Genomic DNA, 15,599 nt, shown 5'->3' with positions numbered 1-15,599 from the left:
TATAATTCCCTGTAAACTGAGTAAAAGGGATCTGAGCCCTCCAGAACCCGAAGAAGGAATAATTATTTTGGATATCAGCCATGTCTTGACCCTGAGAGTCTGTCTCATTTGATTTAATAAACCAGATGGGGGGGGGGTGACACATATTGTGAGTCCTGGAAAAAGCCAAGTAAGTATACTATACTTGTCAAAAAAAAGCATAGTGTCTCACAGAGTAATACTCAAGAGAAAACAGATAAGGTGTCATGCATGATTCTAGGTTAGAAGGCCAGAAATTGCTACCGCTAAGGGACTGGAGAAAGCTCGCTGTCTTCCATTGTGGCAGTCATTTCCAACTCGAGTCATTTGACCCCATGAGACCTTTATCAATATCTGAAGATATTTTCAGTTGTCACAACTGGGGTCGGGGGGGGGGAGGCATAAGCTACTGGCATCTAGGGTTAGAGTCCAGAGTTGCTGCTACACATTCTATAACTGAAAAGAAAGCTGTCCTACAACAAAGAATTATAAAAGTTCAAATTGTCAATAAACTGAAGTTGAGAACCCCTGCAATATGGATGAAGGAGATAGGTAACCAGATTCCACTGCACTTGATGATTTCCTTATACTTCTTAGAAGTCACCATTCCCCTTCTCCTTTCTTTGATAGGCTGAGCCACAACCACCATCACTCATCTTGTATCTAGCTCCAATGACTATCAACTCATGGTGCACAGCAAATTTCTGTTTTCCAGAATTTGTTCAGGTATCATCTTAGAATAAAATGTTTGAGATCCCTATTAAAAATGCAGATTCATGGGCTTCTACCTAGACCTAATAAGATTTTTAGCAAGAGCCTCTGGAAATCATGCATCAGAAAGTTTGAGAACCATTGTCCTATAATCATCTCACAATATAACCAGGGAGACAGTGACCTGATTATGTACATGCAACCCTGGCCCCAACAAACCCAGTTTTTGACATGATTCATCTGGTCATTATTAATTTATTCATTAAAAATATGTATTGAAAAATTCTGATGTCAGACAGTATGCCTGGCCTTAAGAATACAATGGTGAACAAGACTTGCAACTTTGTGCCTCAGTTTCTTCACTTATAAAAAGGAGATAAGAATTCTATTTAGCTGATAGAGTTGTTTTAAGGATTAAATGGATTAATATATGGGGATCACTTTAAACAGTACATGTATGTAGAAATTACTCAAAAAAATGTTGTTGTTGTTAACTCATTGAAAGTAGGTTTCAAATGTAATTTATTTCCTCCAGCCCTAAGTATAATACCTAGCACCAGGTAGTTATTTCTAGTAGCTACAGTCTAATAGGGAGAGTGGAGAGGATTAGGGGACACTGCTGTTCTCACCCCGCCCTCAACATTACCATGATTCCTGGCTTCTCCAGAGCTAGAAGACACTGGAGTCCTGTTCTGGTTCTTCCAATGCACTTTTCTTCAGATGGCCACAAACTGTACTTCAGTCAAAACAATAACAGGTTCCTAAATGCATCCCTCAGTATCATACTTGTTTTGCCTTGTCAGATGCTCCTCCCTCAGCTTAGGAAGCTTTTCCTCCTCTTCATTTGCCTGCTCTCTTCATCCTTCCTAGTTAAGTTTAGGGCTTATTTTCCCCCCAAGCCCTTATTGCTTATTCACTCCATGCTAGTCTGTTGTATAGTCTGTCCTATAATAATAGTTAAAACCTACTGAATGTTTACTATGTGTCATCAGGCATTATACTTATCAGTTCTAAATTACAGGTGCATATAGTCCTCTGTTCACTTAAAGTAACCACTTCATATTTGTATCATAGGATATATCACCATTTTTGGAAACAATCTGGATTGCTACCCAAACCGTCAGTTTTGTGTTTTTAAATTTTATACTGAAGAGTCATAGTGCTTATCAGACCTCATATTATAATATGTGTATATTTAATATTACGATAATATGTGTATCTTTACCTTTCTCTCCCTAGAGTGTAGCTCAATGAAGGCAGAGATTTCATTTATTTTCATCACCCCCTTTGTCCAAAGCAGTGGCTAACAAGTAATAGATGCTCAATACATATCTGCAGAATAATTAAGTATTCAATGTATAATCAAATGAATAAACACATTGATGGCTTTAATCCTTTTATATATTTCTGGAGCCCTTAAGGGATCTCTCTTCAACAGCGTAAGTCTCAGTGCCCATCGCCAAGTAGACAAAATCTAGATTGTGTTGCTTAACTTACTCCTTCCATGGGACCATGGGAATTAATTACTTTTCCTATATATAGGTCAATATGATCAAAATTAACAAACCACGTCATCTTAATTTATATAATCAAGTTATTACTTAAACCGAAGAGAGGGCCAACACAAAGAGATTTCAAGACTGAAGGCATACTCTTTGTCAATCTGTCCAACCTCCTGAATCCTGTATGTGGTCTCTAGAATGCAGCCAAGAGAGGGAGTTCAGAACTGATCCTTGGTGGCAGACAGCAATGGATCTATAGCTTTTAACCCTAAGTCCATCCCATTTTTTTTTTTTTTGGTTCTGTATTGTAATTCCTTAATATAGCTTTCTGCTGCTGGTTTTCTCTACTTTTTCTTGTTTATTCCCTATTTTCCATTCTATCTGATTTCCCCACCAATATGCTAATATGCTCATGTATAACATTAAAATATGCATATACACATATTAACCTCATTTCCCACTCTGTCTTCCATGCTTATCACTTACTCCCATTAATAGCCATCCTTCCCTACTTCTTCCCCATTCATTACTCACCAAACTCTATGGTCTGCCTTCTGCCCGCATGACACCCATGCCTCTATGTTGCTAAATCCTGTAGATGTTCCACTTAGTCACTTTCTATGATCTTTCATCAGCACTTGATCCAGTTGACAATTTCCTTTCTCAAAACACTCATACATGTCATGATACCATGCTTTCCTGGTTTTTCTCATGCATCTTTAGCTAACTCTTTTTAAGCTTCTTTACATGTTTGTTCTATCTGGCCCCAACATTGTGGAACTGCTCAAATATCAGTTCAACTTCTTTTTGCATCACACTCTCATATTAAGCAACCTCATCTATTTCCCAGGCTCTCTATCTATATCATCTATATCTATATCTATATGTAACTTTTAAAAAAGGAAAGAGGCACTTGGATCGCTCAGTTATGTTAAACATCTGACTTTTGATTTCAGCTCAGGTCATGATCTCGGGGTTGTGAGATCAAGCCCCACTTCGGGCTCTGCGTTCAACAAGGAGTCTGCTTGAGATTCTTTCTTTCCCTCTCTGTCTGCCCCTCCCCACCTAAAATAAATAAATAAATAAATAAATAAATATATTTTTAAAAAATTAAAAAGGAAATGATTCCTTTCAAATCACATTGCAAGTCTGGAATTTCTACTGGACTTCAGACACATATGTCCAACTAATACCAGCCTAGTCAAACTGAAACCTCACAGTTTTCCTCAATATACACATCATCTAATCTATCATGAACTCTTCAATATTCCCAGATCTTATCTCCCATGTATCCAGTGTAGATTGCAGTGACCATGGTCTCATAAATAAGACAGCCCTTGTTCAAACTTAAGATTGTCTACTACTAATTGTGTAAGAATAAGAAGCTTACTTATTTTTAATACCTTAATTCCCATATTATTGCTGTAAAAATGAAATTAGTCAATGAATATAAAGCTCTTAGAACAGTGTCTGGCACATAGTAAGCGCTCAGTTAATCTTAATTATTGCTATTGTTATTATCATTCTCCAACTTCTTTCTATTTCTACTGCCAATTAATCCAAGCAGCCATCCTCTTTTACTTGGACTACTACAACACCTTCCATTTCCAGTCATACTTACCTCTGATTTATTTTTCATATAACTAGCAGATGGTAGAAAATTGACTATGTTCTGTGCAAATCATTCAATGATTTCCTATTGTAGGATAAAACTGTAATATTATTATTATGGCCTTTGAGACCCTCTAGCTTCTGGTCCTTCCCTTTCTCCCCTACTCCATCTTAGCACCTCTTTCCTTCTTTCAAAGTATTCCAGCCAGAATGAGCCTCTTTTGGTTTTTTCATTGTTGTGACTCATTGATACCTTTGGGGTTTGCAAGTGATTTCCCCATGCCTGGATCACTCCATTCACCCTTCCCCCTTCATCTGGCTATTGTCCTCTTTTCAGTCTCAGATTAACAGGCACATTTCCAAGCAAGCTCTAATTCCCCAATTTAAATTAAGTCCTCCATTATGCCATCCAATAGCACTCAGTACTTTTCCTTCCTTTCCTTTCCTCCCTCTGTACTTTTCCTTTCCTTCTTCAGTACTTTTTCTTCCTTCCTTCCACTTGCTATATTTTATAATTCACTGATTTATTTGATTTAAGAAACAGTCACTAAGCACTAGGGTTTCAAGCATTCTTCTATATACTAAAGATACCATAATAAACAAAACAGTTTCATACTCTCATGGAGCTAGCATTTTATTGAGCTCTCTATGATATAAATTACATATATCTTCAATCTTAAACATATTTTCCATAAACATTTGTTTAATTTTTGTCTCTTATTTAGGCTGTTATTCCTTGATAACAAAAGACTTTATCTCTTCTTCTTTTTGCACACTGTCCCCAGTGTCTGGTATCCTGCCCCATCAGAGCCATTTCCTGAATGAATAAATGATTGAAGGAATGAAAGTACAAGAAAGTTGGAATTACATAAGTAAACCCTTGTAAGCACCATGAATCATATAATTAAGTTATATTTGGAAAAAGATGAAATGTAGAATTAGGTCACATAAATTTAAATCCGTCTACATTAATTATTTTTGTGATTTTTAGCAAGCCATGATATCTCTCAATGATCTCAGTAACCTAAGGTTTCTCAATTAGAAAATAGAGATGAAAATTACTCCTACCAAAACAGAGATGAAGATTAAAAAAAAACTTTAGTATTACTCTTTGTAAATCATTAAATGATATAGAAATATTCATTGTTGATATTATTATTATTTTTTGATGATCAATACAAAATCATGGTAATTAAAGAAGGCATGACAAAGAAATACAAAATATCAAGAACTAACAATGACATAGTCTTACAGTTTTCTAAACATTGGATATCTTAATTTGTTTAGATATCTTAATTTATTGAAAGTCTGTAACAATCCCGGGAGACATTTACTATTATAATTCCTTTATTTTACAGATGGCAAAACTAAGCAGCAGAGATTTACTTCCCCACATCACATAGCAAGTAGGTGGTAGAGCTGGGATTTGAATCTAGGGATTCAGGTTTCAGAGCCCATTTTCTGACCTGCTACATGATATTGTCTTTTAGATGACCAATAAGTCGTCATCTCAGCTTTAAAGGAAATCATCCATATGTCTGCCAAGACATCTTTCCCCTCTCAGGTTAACCAACACTGTTATTTCAGTGACTATGTACTAGGGCATCATTATTGTGAAAATCTTTCATATTTTATTTTAAAGGGCCAGCCCATAAAAATGTCAAAGGTGGGAAAGAGTTTTAAAAAATGACCCTTAAGCAGCCATGTTTCAAAGGAATATAGTCCTGTTTAGGATATGAGACACTTACAGGAGAGAGATCCAGCACTTGGAGATTCATCAAAGCCTGACATTTAATGAAAAACCTAAAGGTCTTGATGGAGCTTTATTATATCAATTACTCATATAGTCTAATATATTTTATTTAAAAAATGCCTGGCTGGCAGGACTGGCATTGAAATAGTAGCCCCAGAGCATCTTTGAACGGGCCCTATCCAATACCTAACTCCCTTAACATCTAGTTTATAGCCCGCAATATGTTTATTTGTGTGGTTTTGGCTAGCAGCTAAAAAATAATATAGTTTCCTATAGCCATTAAGATCCAGAGGTCCTTCAACTTGTTTATTTCCCCCCTCTATTGTCTCCATGTAGCCCTTGGTCAGGCAAAAAACACAGCAACTACAGGTAAATACTGGGAAGCCATGTATGGTCTTCAACTCTCCTCTTAGCTGTGTGACGAGGTACCATGAACACCAAAAGAATTATTTTTATTGACAGAAATCTGGGGAGCCCTTATAAGTATAAATTCTAAGTTTGTTGGATCATGGTGGAAGGATTATAATGCTGGATTTTCAAAATGTGTTAAATGAGCACATGTACTAAGCAAAGATTTTGGATTCAATATGTTTAATCAAGGGGCTAAGAGTATTTGTAGCAGTTTCCTTTAATGGTTGATTAAAGCTTTTACCCCAAGGTAAGAAATAATGAAGTTAAAACATTTGTGATACCGAAAAGTAGGTATCCAAAGTTTTAGGAAGAAATGGTTATTAGCAGAGATTTGTCCCACTCACCAACTCTAATCTATGCACCTAAATTTGTCCAAGGACACTTCCTTAACCTTAATGTATTCCTCAGGGATGCTCCAGCAGCCTTGAAGAATTCTGGGGTGGCTATTACCTGTAGGCCAAGGATGACAGTGGCAAATGGTGCCATCAAACTGGATTCCCCAAATCCAATGGTGATAATTTAATTCTAGTGATTAAGTGCTGCCACTCAGCTCCTGCGGTCCTGGGGTTTTATCACACCCACTGAATATAGGGAATCCCTGGGATCCCATTATCCCCATTGGATTTTGGGAATCCAGTTTGATGGCCTTCCTCTAAGAAACCCTGCCAACATTTATCAGAATGACTGTGTACTGTAGAAGTTGAATATCTAGACTGTGAGGCTCTAAGGCCCTGGTTCTGACTAACAAGCAATACCTGGAGATCCAAAATGCAACTGTAGTCCAGTAGCCATGGTAGATGTCTATAGAGATAACTGGATATATGGTTTGGTTACCACAGTAAGCCTGTGTGCACCTAAACTCATCATGTGATTTTATCCCAGCCATAAAATGCATGGTTGTGAGAAACAGACTCAGCAACTGACAGAAAACCAGATTTGTTCCTTGACTTGTGGAGAAAAACCCAGGTAAAAGCCACAGAACTACATTTATCTACCAAAATAAATAGGCAAAATGTAGTACCATACTTCTGCCACATCAAGGACTTAAAAGGTGAAGGAGTAGTGCTTCTTATGACATACATATTCAGCCTGTCTAGTGGGCTTATGCCGAAGGCAAATGGATATGAAAGAATAACAGTGGATTATAAAATATCTAAGTAGGTAATGATTCCAATTAGAGTTGTTATCATGTGTTTTCATTGCTGGAATTTCCACAATCCCCTGACAAATAGTATTTAGCAGATATTTTATTGGTGAAAACCATTAGAAGTTGACTTTTAGCTGAAAGGGTCAGCAATACACTGTTGCTGAGTTACCTCAGGGCTAAATCTAACATCCATCCTGAGGACATCATCTAGTCTAAAGGCACTTCAGTTGCCTTTCTATTGTATAAGACATCATACTGTTCTGTCACATTGATGACACCATAATGCTTGGACCTGGTAAAAAAGAAGAAGGAACTATGCGAAACACCTTGATAAGACACATGCTAACTGAAGGTGGTAAAGAATTCCACAAAAATTCAGGGCCTTACAACCTTGATGAAATTTCTAGGGGTTCAATGGCCTGCACATGTTCAGATATCTCTGTGAAGGTGAAAGGAAATTTGCTGTATCAGATCCTTCCTATTACTAAGGAAGGAACAGAATGTCTCTGGATTTTGGAGGCAACAGATTCCTTATTCCGGTTTATTACTCCAACCCATTTGCCAGGTAACCTTAAAGTCTGTTCTTTATTAGTGCTTTTATTGTTTTTATCAGGACTCAGAAAAGAGAAAATTCGGTAAGTTTAGATTATTGCATAAGCTGCTCTACCATTTGGGCTACGGGATACTGCAAATCCAATTATGTTTGAAATGATGGTAGCAGATAGGGACACTCTATGGCACTGATGGACAAATTCCTATTGGTGAACCACAAAGTAGACTTTTAAGATTTTAGAGCAAAGCAATGCCATTATCTTCAGATTATTTTCTTCTTTTAAGAAATAGATTCTGGCTTGCTACTGGTCTATAGCAGAAAATGAATGCTTTCTATGAGCCACCAAGTTACCATACAACCTGAGCTACCCTTCACCAGTTGGTATTGGGCATGGACAGAAGTCTATTAACAAATGAAAGCAACACACATGAGATCAGGCTTGAGTGAAGCATGAAGGCATAGATTAAGTCACATGAGCAAATGGCTCAGATGCCTATGGCCCATAATCCAGCTCCATTACCCCTCTCTCTCAATCATTATCCTTAGAATCCCATTAGGAGTTTCCTATGACTAGTAACTGAGGAAGGAAAAATCAGGCCTTATTTACAAGTAGCTCTGTAGGATTGACTAGAACCACCCCAAAGCAGACAACAGCAGCTCCACAGTTCCACTCCATGATGCCTCCAAATAAAGTGGGGAAGAAAAGTCCTCCCAGTAGGCAGAACTTGTGAGTAGTATAACTATTTTGTTAAGGTTTTTTTTCCTGAAGTGAGAGATGGTCAGAGGCAGGATCCACACTGATTCCTAAGTTGTAACTAAAGATCAGAGATTGGAAGGAACACATAGGAAGAATCGTGACAGGAAGAAATGGGAAGAGATATCTGGATAGATATCTCTGAATGAGCACAGAATATCAAGATATTTTTTGATCCATCTGTGAATGCTCACCAAGGAGTAGTTTCAGCAGAATAAGATGTTTATAATCACATGAACAAGATGATGTCTTGTATGACTATCAGCCTCCTTCTCCAGCCACCCTTGTCCTTACAGACTGTCTCTTACATAAAGTGGACATGGCAGCAGGGATGAATGTTATGCATAGTACCAACAACATAGATTCAACAAATATAGTCTGACTTACAATTTCCCAGGTTTTTTTAAAAATATTTTACTTATTTATTTGAAAGAGAGAGAGAACACCAGCTCAGGGAGGGGCAGAGGGAGAAGCAGACTCCCTGCTGAGTAGGGAGCCTGATGCAGGGCTCCATTGATCCCAGGCCACCAGGCACCCAAACAATTTCCCAGCTTTTTAATAACAGATACTAATACTTAGCTCCCAATATGGTACCATTCCCCAGGGACATCAACTAGCTGCCTGGGAATAAGTTGATTAAATGGGACCCTTCCAAGGATGCCATTTTCTTCTGCAAGTTAGCTGAGTTGTCAGGATGGGGGGTTGTGAAAAACACCCCAGTTTCCAATTTTTCTTCATTTTCTATCTTTTCACTTCTTCCACAATTGCTATTTGGTCCTACCCACAAAATTCTACAGAAGGCTGACTCATTTTTTGCAAAAGTAAAAGGTCCAAATTACAAAGTCTCCAAGAGTATTTGAAAATAAACAAGGTCTAATGTGTTGAGTCACAGTATTGAAGTATTTTTACATTAAAGTCTTTATGGACAGATCTCACATGACACAGCAATCATCATCTGATATCTACATCTGTTTTTCTGTAATTCTACGCTGTATTTGTATTCCATTTATAGCAGTTTGTATTTTATATTATGGTGTTTGTCACTAAATGGTAAACTCTCTATGGCAAAGACTCTCGTTTTTGTCTTCATGTTCCTAATATCTGGCTATAGTGGGCACACTGTAACCGTTGAATGAAAAAGAGTGAATTTTTGAATTATCTGTCAATATGTATATCTACAGAAATGAGAACAACATTTAAGTCATAAAAACATAATTAAGAATTGGAGACTTGTTACAAACTTGGGTGCATAGGATGGGATATATAAAGGTTAATATGAGGAGAGTTTTCTCATCAGAAATAGAGATGGTACAAGGATTTGGTGCAAGTTGAGCCCTTCAGAATTGTGTATACTGCATTTTTGTTCATCAAAACAAGACTTGAAAGTTTATCAGGGAAATTGTGTCAGATTCCATGGGTAAAAAAGAGGAATATATTTGTCTGGATATACAGGGTAGTGGTATAGACCAGGAGTATGGACAATTAATTGCTGAAGCAAATTATGAGGCAATAAATATAGAACCAAATTTATATTAAAATATTTTATAAGTAGAGTAGATGGGAAGGAAAAAATTTACAAAACATATATGCATAATATTTTAAGGATTTCTCTAATACTGAATATTTGATTAGTGCTGATTCTTAAAGGTCTTTATAGTATTAATTTCAGTGATACTTTTCCCATCAAAAAATTATGAACATCTGTGTGTTATTCTCTGAAAATTATATTTTATTTTATTATTATATTATTAGTTCTCCAAAGTCAGTATTTCACTTGGTAATGGTTTCTTCCTTATTGCTAAAGGCATCTATAAATTATTCTGCCCAGAACGAATGTTTAAAGTGGTTATGAAGGCATGGAATTTTCTGCCATGGTCTTTAGAAATAAATTTACCATTGGCAATTTTTTGCATTGAAAAGAAGTTTAACATAAAGAACATTTAGATAATCTCATGCCTTTATAAACATTGAAAAGTAACACAGGACTTACTAAGTTTTGAACCATATTTCTAAACCTGCCTATTTAACAGGAGAACCTAGTGGAGCACTTAAAAATAGAAATTCTGTACAATCTGATTCAGAGTTTCAGTAGGTAAAATCCTGAAATTTGTAAGAAATCTCTCAGTAGATACATAAGTAAGGGATATGAGAACCTGCATAAAAATCACCAAATACAATGTCAAAGTGCATTTGGTACATATTTGTTCAGTGAATATACAAGTAAACTACTGCTTTGCTAAATTTATCACCTTCCTAAGAATGTTAAAATAGTTCCAAGAACTTAGCAAGTATTTATAAGCCATTATAATAGTGATCCTTCTCTTAGGGTTTGGTGACCTCATAATGAAAGGACGGTTGGGATTCACAGTCTTTGAACTCCTTTTCACACAAATAAAATACATGCTTCCCCACCCCCCACAGCCCCAGAAGAAGTTCCATCTCATTCTCATTGATTCAGCAAATATGTGACTACCTACAGGGATCCTTATTTCCTTCCCTCAAAGGTTAAGGGCTATTGGCCTAAAGTACTCATACAGCTGTTGATTTGCATGTATGCTGATCTTTCCTCTAGGCCTACCACCAACATCATTTAAATTTTAAGCATAGTGCAATTACCATGAACTCATATACCCTTAGAATAAAAAGGATACGTGTGATCGAGAAAGAAAGTCAGACAATAAGACTTATCCACATTAATTTACACATGGAATAGCCACAGAAGTTTTGGGTTTTTGTTTTTGTCTTTTTTCCATAAAGGAATTCAAGATAGAGATTGGTACTTTGAGATCATTTCATTAACTTCAACCCTCTTCTAGAGTTTAGTTACCTGCATTGCAAGAACTTTCTGTTGACAGGGTGGAAGGTCATAGCTTTGATGTCCTTGTAGTCCATGTTACTTCAATCTGTCTAGTAGCTTCAGTCTTTGTGGGTTTAAAGTTGTTTAGTCAACCAAACAAGGACAGTATAGATTGAATTGATCAATGTCACCTTGAAGGGAGGTTAAAAGACTTTTTTGCAAGACAGTGAAATACACGAACTAGGAGAGAAAGTTTACTAATATGCTAAATGACAGAATTAAGTTTTGAAAAACCTTGATGCAGAAATGAATATAAAGAACATCATTTAAGTTATTTTAAATCATGGTAATTGAAGTATAATCTACAAATGGTAAAATTTTCTATTTAGGTGAAAAATTACATGGGTTTTTAAAAATGGATACAGTTGTGTAACCACTGTTGCTATGAAGATATAGAATATTCCCATTACTACAAAGTTTCCCCATGCACCTTTGTAGTTAGTCCATGTCACAACCAGCCCTGGAAATTATTGACTTGATTTCTACCTCTATACTTTGCCTTTTCAGAATGTAATATAAATAGAACCATAAAGTATGCAATCTTGTGTGTCTGTGTCTTTCATTTTGCATAATAAATTTAAGATTCTACTTTATTAGGTGTTATTGATATTATGTTCCTTTATTGCTAAACAATATTTAATTGTGTGACTGTATCAAGATTTATTTATTATTCACCAGTTGATGCATGTTTTTTTTTTTTTAAGATTTTATTTATTTATTTGAGAGAACGAGAATGAGAGAGAGTACATGAGAGGGGGGGAGGGTCAGAGGGAGAAGCAGGCTCCTCGCTGAGCAGGGAGCCCGATGCGGGACTCGATCCCGGGACTCCAGGATCATGACCTGAGCCGAAGGCAGTTGCTTAACCAACTGAGCCACCCAGGCGCCCTTCATGCATGTTTCTTAATGCATAGAGTTACTACTATAAACATTTGTATATATGTCTTTTTCTGGATATATGTCTTCATTCTCTTAGCTAGATCACTGGGAGGGAGATTGCTGGTTGCATATTATATTATTATACTATATTATTTATATTATATTATCGATATTATATTATTTTCATATTACATCTATATTATGTTACATACATAATACGTGCATCTTATATATTATATATGAAGTGCTAAATTGCTCTCCAGAGTGCTTTCCTGAATGTGATGTATAAGAGTGGTTCTGCATCCTTGTCATCACTTGGCATTGCCATTTTTTTAGCCATGCTAATATGTGTGTAATGAATCTCATTTGGGTTTTCATTTGCATTTCCCCAATAAATAATGATACTGAACTTCTTGAATGTGTTTGTTTGCCATCCATATCTCTTTTATAAGGAAGAGTCTGTTCAATTCTTTTCTACTTTTAGTGGATGTATTAGTGTTATTATTATTATTGAATTGTGAGAGTTCATACAAGCTTTTTAATGGATATAGGCATATTGTGCTTCATAGATACTGTGTTTTTTACAAATTGAAGTTTTGTGACAACTCTGCATCCAGCCAGTCCATTTGTGCCATTTTTCCAACAACATTTGTTCACCTTATGTCTCTGTGTCACATTTTGGTAATGTTTGTGATATTTCAAATTTTTTGATTATCATTATATTTGTTATGGTGATGTTACTACTGTAATTGTTTTGGGACTCCATAAACCGTGCCCATATAAGACGGCAAATTTAATCGATAAATGTTGTGTGTGTTCTGACTGCTCCACCAACTGGCCATTCCCTCTCCTTTCTCCTCTCTTCATGACTCCCTATTCCCTGAGATACAGCAATATTAAAATTAGACCTTACAATGGTCTCTAAGTGTTTATGTGAAAGAAAGAGCTGCATGTCTCTCACTTTAAATCAAAAGCTACAAATGATTAAACTTAGTGAGGAAGGCATGTTGAAAGCCAAGATCGATGGAAAGCTAAGCTTCTTGTGCCAAGCTGTGAATGCAAAGGAAAAGTTCTCGAAGGAAATGAGAAGTTCTATTCCAGTGAACACATGAATGGTAAGAAAGAGAAACAGCCTTACTGCTGATGTGGAGAAAGTTGGAATGGTTTGAATAGACCACGAATCACAATATTCCCTTAAGCCAAAGGCTAATCCAGAGCATGGCCCTAACTCTTCTCAACTCTATAAAGGCTGAGGGAGGTGAGGAAGCTGCCGAAGAAAAGGTTGAAGCTAGCAGAGGTTGAGTCATGAGGTTTAAGAAAAGAAGCCATCTCCAGGCCATAAAGGTGCAAGTGCTGATATAGAAGCTGCAGCAAGTTATTCAGAAAATCTAGCTAAAATAGTTAATGAAGGTAGCTACGCTAAACAACAGATTTTCAATAGAGATGAAACAGCCTTGTATTGGAAGAAGATGCCATCTCGGACCTTTAGAGCTAGAGAGGAAAAGTCAATGGTGGCTTCAAAGTTTCAAAAGATAGGCTGACTCTCCTGTTAGGGGCCTAATGCAGCTGGTAACTTCAAGTTGACACCAAGACTCATTAACACGCCGAAAATTCTAGGGCCCTTAAGAATTATGCTAAGTCTGCTCTGCCTGTGCTCTGTAAATGACACAACAAAGCCTGGATGACAGCACATCTGTTTACAACATGGTTTACTGAATATTTTAAGCCCACTGTTGAGATCTGCTGCTCAGAAAAAAAGATTTATGTCAAAATATTACTGCTCAGGGCTGCCTGGATGGCTCAGTTGATAGGACATGTGACTCAGGGTTGTGAGTACAAGCCCCACATTGTGTGTGGAGATTACTTAAAAAATGATATCTTAAAAAAAATAAAAAACAATATTACTGCTTGTTGACAGTAAACCTAGTTACCCCAGAGCTCTGATGAAGATGTGTAACAAGATTAATGTTTTCATGCCTGCTAAAACAACATCCATTTTGGAGCAAAGAATAATTTCAACTTTAAAGTCTTATTGTTTAAGAAATATACATTTTATAAGGCTATAGTTGCCATTAGGTAGTGATTCCTCTGATGGTGAGTAAGCTGAAAATCTTCTGGAAGGATTCACCATTCTAGATGCCATTAAGAATATTTGTGATTCATGGGAAGAGGTCAAAATATCAACATGACCAGGAGTTTGGAAGAAGTGGATTCCAATCCTCATGGAGGACTTTGAGGGGTTCAAGACTCAGTGGAGGAAGTAGCTGCAGATGTGGTAGATGTAACAAGAGAACTAGAATGAGAAGTGGGGCTTGAAGATGGGACTGAGCTGCTGCAATCTCATGAGAAAACTTTAATGGGTGAGGAGTTCCTTCTTAGGGATAAGCAAAGAAAGTGGTTTCTTAAGATGGAATCTACTTCTGGGGCGCCTGGGTGGCTCAGTTGGTTAAGCGCCCAACTCTTGATTTCGGCTCAGGTCATGATCTCAGGGTCCTGAGACTGACCTGCATCCGGGTCTGTGTTCAGCACGGAGTCTGCTTGAGATTCTCTCCCTCCTGGTGAAAATCTGCAAAGACTGTTAAAATGACAACAAAGCATTTAGAATATTACATAAGAGTGACAGGATTTGAGAGGACTCCAATTTTGAAAGAAGTTCTACTGTGGGTAAAGTGTTATCAAACAGCATTGCATGCTACAGAGAGATTGTTCACAAAAGAATCAATAGATATAGCAACCTTCATTGTTGTCTTTTTTTTTTCATTGCTGTCTTATTTTAAGAAATTGCCACAGCCACCCAACCATCAGCAATCGCCACCTTGATGTCAGCAGCCGTCAACATCGAGACAAGACCCTCCACCAGCAAAAAGGTTACAACTCACTGAAAGCTCAGATAATGGTTAGTGGTTTTTAGGAACATAGCATTTCTTAATTAAGGTATGTACCTTGTGTTTTGAAACATAATGATATTGCACACTTAATAGACTACAGTATAGTATAAACATAACTGTTATATGCAGTGGGAAACCAAAAAACTCATTTAACTCACTTTAGTGCAGTGGTCTGGAACCAACTTGCAGTATCTCTGAGGTATGCCTGTATAGGGTTTGTAAATATTTTCTCCAAGTATGTAATTTGTCTTTTTATTTTCTTTAGTTCTTTGAAGACTAAAAATTTTTAAGGTTGATGAAGAAGAGTTGTCAATTCAGTTTTCTTTTATGGTTTCTGCTGTGTGTGTCCTGTCTAAAAACACTTTGCCTATTCCAAAGTCAAAAAGATTTTCTCGTATGACTTCTCTAGATGTAGTTGTAGGTTTTGTGTTTAATTTTATGATTCAATTTGTGTTAAATTTTCTTTATTTTGCTAATTATGCATCAAATCTTCTTTTTTGTCTGTAGATACCCAATAA

Source organism: Neomonachus schauinslandi, chromosome 2 (assembly GCF_002201575.2).
Source record: "Neomonachus schauinslandi chromosome 2, ASM220157v2, whole genome shotgun sequence".
Lineage (NCBI taxonomy): Eukaryota > Metazoa > Chordata > Mammalia > Carnivora > Phocidae > Neomonachus > Neomonachus schauinslandi.
This window is presented reverse-complemented; position numbering follows the sequence as displayed.